We start from the raw sequence: 9,396 nt of genomic DNA on the forward strand, positions 1-9,396 counted from the left end.
CACGCTGCAGTTGGAATGCCTCAAGGGAAGCATCTTTGATCTGAATCCCCCACAGCCACCTCTGCATCAGCCCCCCTGCCTGTGTCTGGCCCCATGTCATCCCCAGGGAGGTACTGAGAGATGCCACACTGCCAGGATGCTCCAGGGACTGGCCTGAAAGGAGTTGCCACACTCAAGGATGGGATGAAGCCAGGCCTGGGGTGGGGACCTCATGGCAGAGCAGGGCTGCTCCAGCAGCACAGGTGGGGGGGCGAGTTGTCAGCCCCTGCTCCTTAACACCCTGACAAGCTTATAACTATTTCATTTGTTACACTGTGAACCTTTTTAAATTAATGAACATAAGGTTGTCACGGTTGCTGTGGTGACGACACGTTGCTGGGGCAACGGCAGCGATGCAGAGCCTGCGGAGTGTAATCAGGGGTCAGGCTGACGATGGAGAAGGGATGCGCGGGGGCTGCGGGAAGAGGTGGCCAGCCCCAGTGCTCCCACCACCCCACGGCCCCCACGCCACCCCCCGACCCCCAAACCAGCACCAATAGTTGAGAAAACCACCATTGCAGTGCTCCCCTGCCATGGCCACCCTGGCCCAGGGACCGACGCTGCCTCAACACCTCGATGTCTGCACGGCCCAAGGACATGCGTGCTCCATGCAGGCCTGACCCACTAACGGGGAAGATAGACAACCTATACGCCCCATCCCATGGTCTTATCACCTCTCCTCTCCAGTCTTCCCGTCCCCTCTGGGTCTGTCCAGCTCTCCAGTCCCTCACACCACTGCAGGGTCCATCCAGACCAAGGGTGGCTGAGGCAGAACAGACATGGTGGGGCAAAACCACACCTCTGGGTCATCTCCCAAAGGAACACGAGGATGCTGAGGTAGTTTTCAGGTGGTTTAGGAACAGCTGCCTCGTTTTTCCCACCAGGCAGGGGCTGAGGCCAGAGACACTGCCATAGCCCTGCCCTGGGATCTCCCCACCCTGGCAGTTCCAAGCCTGTGTGTAATCCAGAGGTTTTGCAGTCACAAAACTCTTTAAATGTATTTATTTCCCCCACCCCAGCAACAAGTTAGAAAAGGGAGGAAAGGGAGGGAGCAACAGAACAGCTCTGCAGAGAAACTCCCTGAAATTTGAGCAGGAAAACGTCTTTGCAAGGTCTCTGGGCACAGGGGCCTCGAGCTCCTCTTCCTAAATCCAAGTAAAAGGCCAGATAGTACAAGGGGGAATGTTTTTAAACTAACAGAGGTTGATTTAGATTTGATAAAAGGAAGAAGTCTTTTACAATGAGGTTGGTGAGGCCCTGGCACAGATGGTCCAGAGAAGCTGTGGCTGCCCCATCCCTGGAAGTATCCAAGGCCAGGTTGGACAGGTTTTAGAGCAACCTGGTCTAGTGGACGGTGTCCCTGCCCATGGCAGAGGCTTGGAATGAGAAGAGCTTTAAGGACCTTCCTGCCAGCACCAAACCATTCCATGATTCTATGACCTCCAGCCCCTCTCTCCCCAGGAAGCAGGTCAGCAGCCCCAAACACACAGTGCTGCAGAGATGCCACGTGCATGTGGCATCCACATCCAGGGAGCTCATGTAGTGGGGACCCAGTGGGGAGAGTGGTGGGTCAGAGATCAGCCCTGGGAAGGCACAGCCCTGCTAGGTGAGAAGGGAGGCTCTGTACCTCCTTGGAATGAGGCAGAGCGATGGGTGAAGCCTGAGGGGCTGGGATGAAGGGAGTGGGGCACAGGATGGGAACTGTTCCCTCCCCAGTGCAGGGCGCGGTGGCCGCTCTCTGCTCAGGGCTGACACGTCCCCAAGACCAAAACCTGAGGGTGTGAGCAGGAGAAAAAATGGGGTGGGGAAGGCAAGTTTCAGGGCTGGGGATTTCTCTGCCTCCTGCAAAGGGAGGTTTGGGCTCATCCCAGAGCCATCAGCATGGAGGAGGGTTGCTCTGTCCCTCACTGACACTCCCGAGGTCCCTGCAGCATCCTGGGGCTGCAGGTGGGCTTTTCACTGGCCTTTTCAAGGTACATCTGGCCCAGACATCCACTGACAGGAAAATGGGGAGCTGGTATGGACCACAAACACCAAAGCCCTTTCCAGCCTTGACAGATGCACAATATAATGCAAAATATATATATTTTAATACATATACTACTACTTATTCAATACAAAACTCCTACTATAGTGGTTTTTATTATGCTGTATAGTATATTTTAATATATTATGAATATTTTTATATACCCAAGATTTTATTTATATATATATATATATACACATACATACACCCCCCCCCCCAAAACATCCCCAAATCCAGCTCAAACCCATTTTCTTTCAAAGGCAACTTGGTGCTGGGCTGCTGGCAGGAGGAATGACCTGTGGGGTGAGCACAGACATTCCACCCTGTGGGGCTTGTGGTGCTGAGGACGCTGCATCCCGCAGCCCAACTCTTTGTGCTGAGCTTTCATCAGCACACGTGAACGGTGCTGCACCGCAGCTCTTCCAGCTCTGCCGCCTGTCAGGGAAATGTCTAAATATTTCTATTTTCCCCAAATACATTTTTCATCAGAATTCTAAAGGGGGGAAAAAAATAAAAAAAAAAACATGAAAATATTGAAATCCACATTAGGGCTCAAACAAAAGCAGTGTTTAAGCATTAGGAGGAGGACACACCCGTAGGGCCTCAAGGGATGCTCCGCATGCCTCTGGGGCTTTGCTGGGCTGTAGCATCCATAAAGCCCCGTTTCCATCCTGTCAGAGGGAGGTGAACCACATGGAGTCCCAGGGGGACAATTTACTGTGCTATCTCCTGAGGATATCCACATCAGCCAAGGAACAGGGACCGGAGTGGAGCCTGCCTCTGCTTGTGTCCCAGATAATGCTGTCACCCCAGAGAAACCAGGCTTGTCCCAGCAAGCTCAGCAGAGGCCAAGGGGTGAAGGAGATATGTCAGAACTGCCCTCCCGCTGGGAAAAGCAGGACTGTGATGCCCAGGAGGGACGAGTGTCCATGAGACCTTCCCTGGCTGGCCCCAGCACTGCTCTCTGTCACTCGCCAGCAGCCACTGGGAGCTGTGGCCAAATCTCACATGTGCAAACTGGGAGGAAAAAACAGTAAATTAAAAATGAGAAAAGATAATTTTTTAAAAAAATTAAACTCTAAAACCTCTCCATGACCTGCATAGGTGCTTGGCTTAACTCAGGGTTTGTTTCCCCGTTGCCCTTGGTCGCTGCTCACAAGGTCCCTCACTCCCACTCCAGCCCCCCACCACCAACGCTGCTGCCTCTCCCAGGGGGCTGCCAAGCCCCTGCCTGAGTTCCTGCCCTGAGCTTGGCAAGACACCACTTCCCTTTCCAAAAGGGTCATTTCCAGAGGCCAAACTATGACCCGGCAGCCAAACCACAGCTTCCCCTTCCCGCAGCACCAGAGTCAGCATCATGTGCCTGGTGATGCTGCTCCCTCCCTCCACTGCCTTTTGTGTGTGCAAGGACTGAAGGAAAGAAAAAGGCAAGGAAGGAAGAAGGAGCCTGACTTCACCGAACCCTGCGACTTCAAGCCAGGGCCAGCCTCAGAGAGGAAAGGACCAGCAAAATCTGCTCCAGCAGCCGTCAAGGCTAATTAAAGAGCAAATGCAGCCGTTCCCAAAGGATTCGGCACTCTCCAGCTGCAGCTGGACCTGCGGCACGACCTTGGGCTGCAGCCAGCAGTTGTCACCTCTCTTATGGTGGCTCAGCACCCCAAAATCCAAGGTAAAGCTCACTGTTGGGGACCCCCCAGTTTGCCCCACTGCCTGCCCATTCCCACTGATTCAGCCAGGGATCGCCGGGTGCCATGAGGCACATCCTGGAGTGCATCCCGGGATCTGCCATCCCCGTGCTCATCCCCAAACCCTGCAGGTTCCTCTGTCCTAAAGTCAAAGGCAGTCGTGCAGAAAGACCCTGACAGCTCTCAACACCACTGGGCACAAGGGACTAATCCTGTTTTACAGATTAAAGAAGCATCCTGCCACGTGATGGGTTGGAAATAGTGCCTGGCTCCCTTCCCCACTCCGACCCACAGCCATCCTGACTGCCAGCACCCCTGTTTTACCGTGTTAGCCCTAATCCCAGGATTTCAGTCCTCCCATTCCCCAGGTGCAGGGCTCAGTTTCTCCTGCCACCTCAGTCCCCACTCCCTCTACCCCAGCACCAGGCACACACTGCACACCCACCTCTGCTCCCTAATCCCTCTAATCCTCATTTCTGCCTCTGCCTCGGAAAGCCCTTATCGAGGTCCCTTGTCTAACTCAGGGGGCAGAGATAACTCGCTATCTCCCACCCCAATCTCTTCCATAGTCTATTTTCTTCCTGCCCAGAGTTGATTTCCCTCACCTAATTGCCCAGAAAGCTCTTTTCCCTTCCTCTAATCAGTCTGGAGCAGACTTTCTCTAGATAATTGTGCCGAGACCTGATCACCCTTTTCATCTCCATCTCTCCAACACTCCCATTTCTTCACTAAACTCATCTGCCGGAACCGCATTCCTTGGTCTAATTATTTCAAGGCTCCGTTGAGTTACTTAATTGCTTGTTCGTCTGGCACCCATATCTGGAAGCTCCCAGAGCATCTGGGACGGGGCGCAGGGCTGAGTTATCCTGGTGTAACTGCCTTCCCAGTGGATAAACTTGCTCCAGGTGTGCGACGGTGTGAGCCCAGAGCAAAACCTGCTCGAAAAAAAGAAATTCTCTGCAATTCACTGGCACAGGTTGCCCAGAGAAGCTGTGGCTGCCCCATCCCTGGAAGTGTTCAAGGCCAGGTTGGACAGGGCTTGGAGCAACCTGGTCTAGTGGAAGGTGTCCCTGCCCATGGCAAAGGGGTTGGAACCTGATGAGCTCTAAGGTCCCTTACAGCCCAAACCATTCCATGAATCCATGACTCTATGAAATATAGAACTTTTTGCTTCTCTTGGTTGGAGGAGCAGCCATCTGGAAATGCTCTGCTGGAGCCCACAATGAGCTGTGTGGGGCTCACACCAGCCACAGCCAACAATAAATGAACCTGTAGGCCAGGTGTAAATTCACCTGTGCCAAGGCCAAATTGAAGTAGCCCACCAATCTCAGCCCAGTGCCCCAGGTGCCCGCAGCCCTTGGAGGCTCCCACTGGGACCATTTTCCCTCCTTCCATCTCTTCCCTTCTGCTCTACCAGTCCCACGCTTGGAGCCGTAGGGGTTGGTTTGACTGGCCCCTATTCCCATTATCACCCAGCCTCCTCCTCTTTCCCAGGCTAATTGATCCACTGTTTTGTTTTCTTATCAAATTGCTCTCAGCCTCTGATGCTCCTTTAATCAATGCTCGGCCCTATCAGTTCCATGGGCCACCAGGAGACCTCTGCTTGCAGCCACCACTGTGTCTAATCACTCAGGGACTTTACCTAATTGGTGTAAAACCTGATTTCTTTCTCTAATCGCTCCGAGGCCCTGATTCACTTATCTAATCACTCCAAAGCCCAGGCCTTGCACACCTCTCTCCAGAGCTCTGGCATATCCTTCTCCTCCATAGGTTTCCCCCCTCCCCTCCGCAGGTGGCCTGGCTCTCTTGACTCCCTAATCCCTCAGCTGCTTGATCTCTTTAACTAATCCAGCCAAGATTCGGCACCCTGGCTGGCTGCTCCCCTAACCCAGTGCCAGGAGGAGTAACCCCCCCCCCACGGAGCCACTTTCCCCATCTTCCACCCCCCCACCAAAGCGCAGACCTGCCACGGAGGGGCTTTGCCTGCTGCTCCCCTCCGAAGGTCCCTTGGGAAAGGCGATGCATGTCCCCAGCACCTGGTCCCCTTGGGGTGTGGTGGCCACCCCAGTGACAAAGGCACAGCCCCCCAAGTGTCAACCCCCATCAGAGGAATCTCCCCTCTCTGCCAGGACGGGGTGCACCGGCTCAACCAGTTCCCCCTCTGCTGCACCCACTGGGCTGGGCACGGGGAGGGAACAGCGATGGGACAAGGGGAATGTTAGCCCACAGTCTGGCTCCTCACAACCAGGGGGATGTGGACGCTGCTCCTGTGGTGTCCCGTGCTCCAAAGGGCCCCGGTGCCTTGGATGGAGCAGCTCATCCAAGCCCTTTCTTTCCTCCCAGTGAGTCATGTCCGCTGATTCAAGCAAAAGAAGTTGATGGGGGGAAAACATTCACAAGCGCCAGCCTGGAAGGATCCCAAGGCTGAGGACAGGATGGCAGGAGCAGAGGGGAGTTTCATCTGTTTTTCCCTGAAGTTTCACAGGAAAGTGAGTCCTGTCACAGCATGGCTCACAGATGCTGCTCATCAAGTCCCAGAGCACACTGCCAGCAGGTCAGGAGTGCCTAAACCCTGCTCCCTGCTCCAGCAGGCCCTGATGCTCTCCCCTCAGAGACAGGGCACACCCCAGACCCTCTCTGACCTCTGCCCTAGTCCCTTCCAGACAGCAATTTCAGTCCCAGAGCTCATTCTTTCCCCTGGAGCATCCATGCTGAGCAAAAGCTTCCCCTTCCGTAGCTGACAGGGCCACGGCCCCCAGCCCACGCTGGCTCAGCAGCACAAGGTCACTCCTGCCTCGGCAGCAGCCACACAGGGTGACTCAGGCTGGCTCCAGCTTCTGCTTAGCCCCGTGGGGGGAAGTTTTTGGGGTGGAACGTGCTGCCCTTTCATCCTGGGATGTGGATTCAAGTCCAGCTCCAACCTCTTATTGCTTCCGTTTTCCTTTCCTCCCAAGACCTGGGCTTGGGCTGAAGCTGCACCCAGAGATCCTGTGATGGAAACCATGTGCCAAAGAGGGGATGGAGATACCAGAGCTGTAAGCAAAGAAATGGGAATTGGGTCTCGCCTGGTGGGCACAGCAAGGATGTCACAGAGCTGGGACCTCCTTTTGGAAGAGGGAACAGGGCAGCAAATCTCTGCCCTTTGGGATTTTTCAGACCCTCATCAGAGCAAAGTGGTGTTTCCCCCCACCCCAGACAGCTCCAGGTGTCACCAAAGCCCCCCTTGCTCCAAGGGTGGGAGGATGCAGTGGGAGGCAGGCGGACACTCAGCCTCTTCCTGGGTCCCTGCCCTCCGCGAAGAGCCGGGAGCACGTTCCCAGAACCCAGCAGTGGGAATTTGGTGTGTTTATTTGCAATCCAGCGCTGACCCCAGGACTGGGAGGAGAATGAGTCAGCTTCCAGCTCAGGGCAGGATTCCTCATCAGGCCTCTCCTTTCAGTTAAAAAAGCGCCATTTGGAGATGTGGCAATTAAATAATTTCATTAAATTGGCACTTCTGACCAGCAGCAGGCTGAAACCTTTCCTCGCTGGCACTTCTCGTGCAAAGTGGGACAGGAAGCAGCAGAGCCCCCAAACCACTGGTTTGAAGAAATATCTAAATATCCAAGCCCTGGGATCTGCAGGCTCTGGGTGGATGGTGCCCACAGCCCCGAGGAGCTCAGTTCTCCTGCTGCAGCCCCCAAAGAGTTAACACACATCTCTGGAGCTGCACAGAATGTTCCTGGTTCCCAGGGGCAAAGCCTTCACCCACCCCCTGACTGCTCTGCCCTGGGGATGCCGCGGGGCACACTGCTCTGACGGATGTCAGCTTGCACAGTTCCCAGGGCTGCAAGAGGGAGAGAGTGGCTCTGGGAGCATCCCCATCCTCCCCGAGCTGCTCTTGGCCCCGTCCCCTCCTCGGCCAGGCTCCTCTGCCCTGGTCCCCCTAGTCCCACGCTGCCCCTCAGGATCCTGGCTCCATCCCCCACTGCCACACAGGCAGCAGCCCTCTCTGCCCCACAATGCAGGAGACGGAGCTACAGGAGACAGAAAGCAGCATGACCCTGCCCGTGTTAGGCCACGGTTTGGTGCTCCAGTACCAGAGGAATGGCTCCTTCCTTGGATAGACAGACGTGCCCTCACACTCGGCATTTCCTGACGCCCCTCTGGCAAGCACTGCATGGCAGCAGCTGCCCCTCCACAACACGGCTGTTTCGCTCCCTTTCCTCTGGACAAGAAGGGAGGGGATGAGCCCAGACACTCCTAGGCTCCTGGGGAACAGTGGGGCTGGCTGCTGTCCCCATGGCAGAGATAACCCATCGGACCCTCCAGTCACTCTTCCTTTGCTCGTCTCTGAGCCAGGTCCCTCTCGGAAGGTCCATGCGGTGCGAAGCAAGTGCCCACCACAGGCTCGCTCAGGAGGGCAGCAGCTGAGCTGGGCACAAACGTGACCCCATCAATCCCCTGCCTGAAGCCCTCCAGCCCCACCGGCGGCTGCCACCGGGCCGGCAGCTTGGCCCTGTGGGAGCGGAGCCCCGGCTTCTCGCACGCCGCGCTGGTACCCGCCATGCTACAGCCTGGCATATCTTCCCGCGGTTGCCAAAGCAACCGCAGAAACACAACAAACAGCAACAACACACAGCAGACAGTCGGCAAACATTCCCCTCTTATTTTCTCCCCAGTTCGGTTTGTGCTTTTTCCCCCTCTCCCACGAGGAAGCTGCTGCCATCGGAAGGGAACAACAATATTACTCCTCAGCGCACGAAGCCTGCGCCACCCCAGCAGGAGCCGCGGTGCAGAGCCCCCGGCGCTGCCGGGAAGGCGGCTGCTCCCGGGGAGGGGCTCCGGCTCCGACACAGGAAGGTTCGAGCCGCTCACCTGCCTCCTCGGTGCTGCCGCCAAGGTCGTCGTGCTGAGTGACCGGGGCTGTGCCGAAGTCAGGTTGGCCAAGTAAGTGAATTCCTCCCTCCTCCTGGGCAGCGCGGCGCTTCCAGGGACTGCTGAGATGTCCTGACCGGCTACGGCCCAGCCTCTATCAAGGTGTGTTTTGCGGGTGTCCAGGACTCAGCACCCGTTTGCACAGGGCAGGGAGCACCTGAGCATCCTCGGGGCTTGGAGAAGAGGCAGGCAGAGGATGTGGGCTCAGGTAGATGTGCCTGTAGAGGGGACCCAGGGGCAGGGACACCCTGGGGCTCCCCGAGGCAGCGCCGAGCCCCGCAGCCGTGGCACTGAGGGGGATTAGCGGGTGCAGTGCGGGACGCGGGCTTTCAAAACGGGATTAGCATCGCTGTGGCACGTGACAGCGGGGACAGCGGCTCTGGGGGAGCTCTGCCTTCGAGCCGGCCTGCCCAGCACCAGCTCCAGCACCCAGCACGATCGTCCAGCACCAGTACCCAGCACTCAGCACCACCTCCCAGCACCCAACACTCAGCACCCAGAACCAGCACCCAATACCCACCACTCAGAACCAGCATCCAGCACCCAGCACCAGCTCCCAGCACCTGCTGCACCAGGCCATGCAGTCCCAAGCTGGCAGGATCAGGACTCGTGGCAGCAGCTTTCTGAGCCCAGTTTAACAACTTTTCATCCCTGTTGGGTGTGGGTTCCCACGAGCAGGCTGGAGTGGACAGAGGATGCTGCCAGAACAGTGAGCTCCCAGCCCTGAAC

At 56.4% G+C, this 9,396-nt stretch overlaps 1 protein-coding gene across 2 annotated transcripts in view; it reads right to left on the reverse strand.

Moving 5' to 3' along the window:
- MEF2D (myocyte enhancer factor 2D) overlaps window positions 1–8,697 on the reverse strand; it is a 101,137-nt gene extending 92,440 nt beyond the window's left edge. Inside the window, exon 1 of one of the 2 annotated variants that reach the window (XM_064638315.1) lies at window positions 8,608–8,697. The gene's annotated coding sequence lies outside the window, so the exon portion shown is untranslated. The remainder of the gene's footprint in view (window positions 1–8,607) is intronic. The other variant, XM_064638320.1, reaches the window with a different exon arrangement.
- Window positions 8,698–9,396: the final 699 nt, after the last annotated feature.

This window comes from Pseudopipra pipra, chromosome 29, assembly GCF_036250125.1.
Source record: "Pseudopipra pipra isolate bDixPip1 chromosome 29, bDixPip1.hap1, whole genome shotgun sequence".
Lineage (NCBI taxonomy): Eukaryota > Metazoa > Chordata > Aves > Passeriformes > Pipridae > Pseudopipra > Pseudopipra pipra.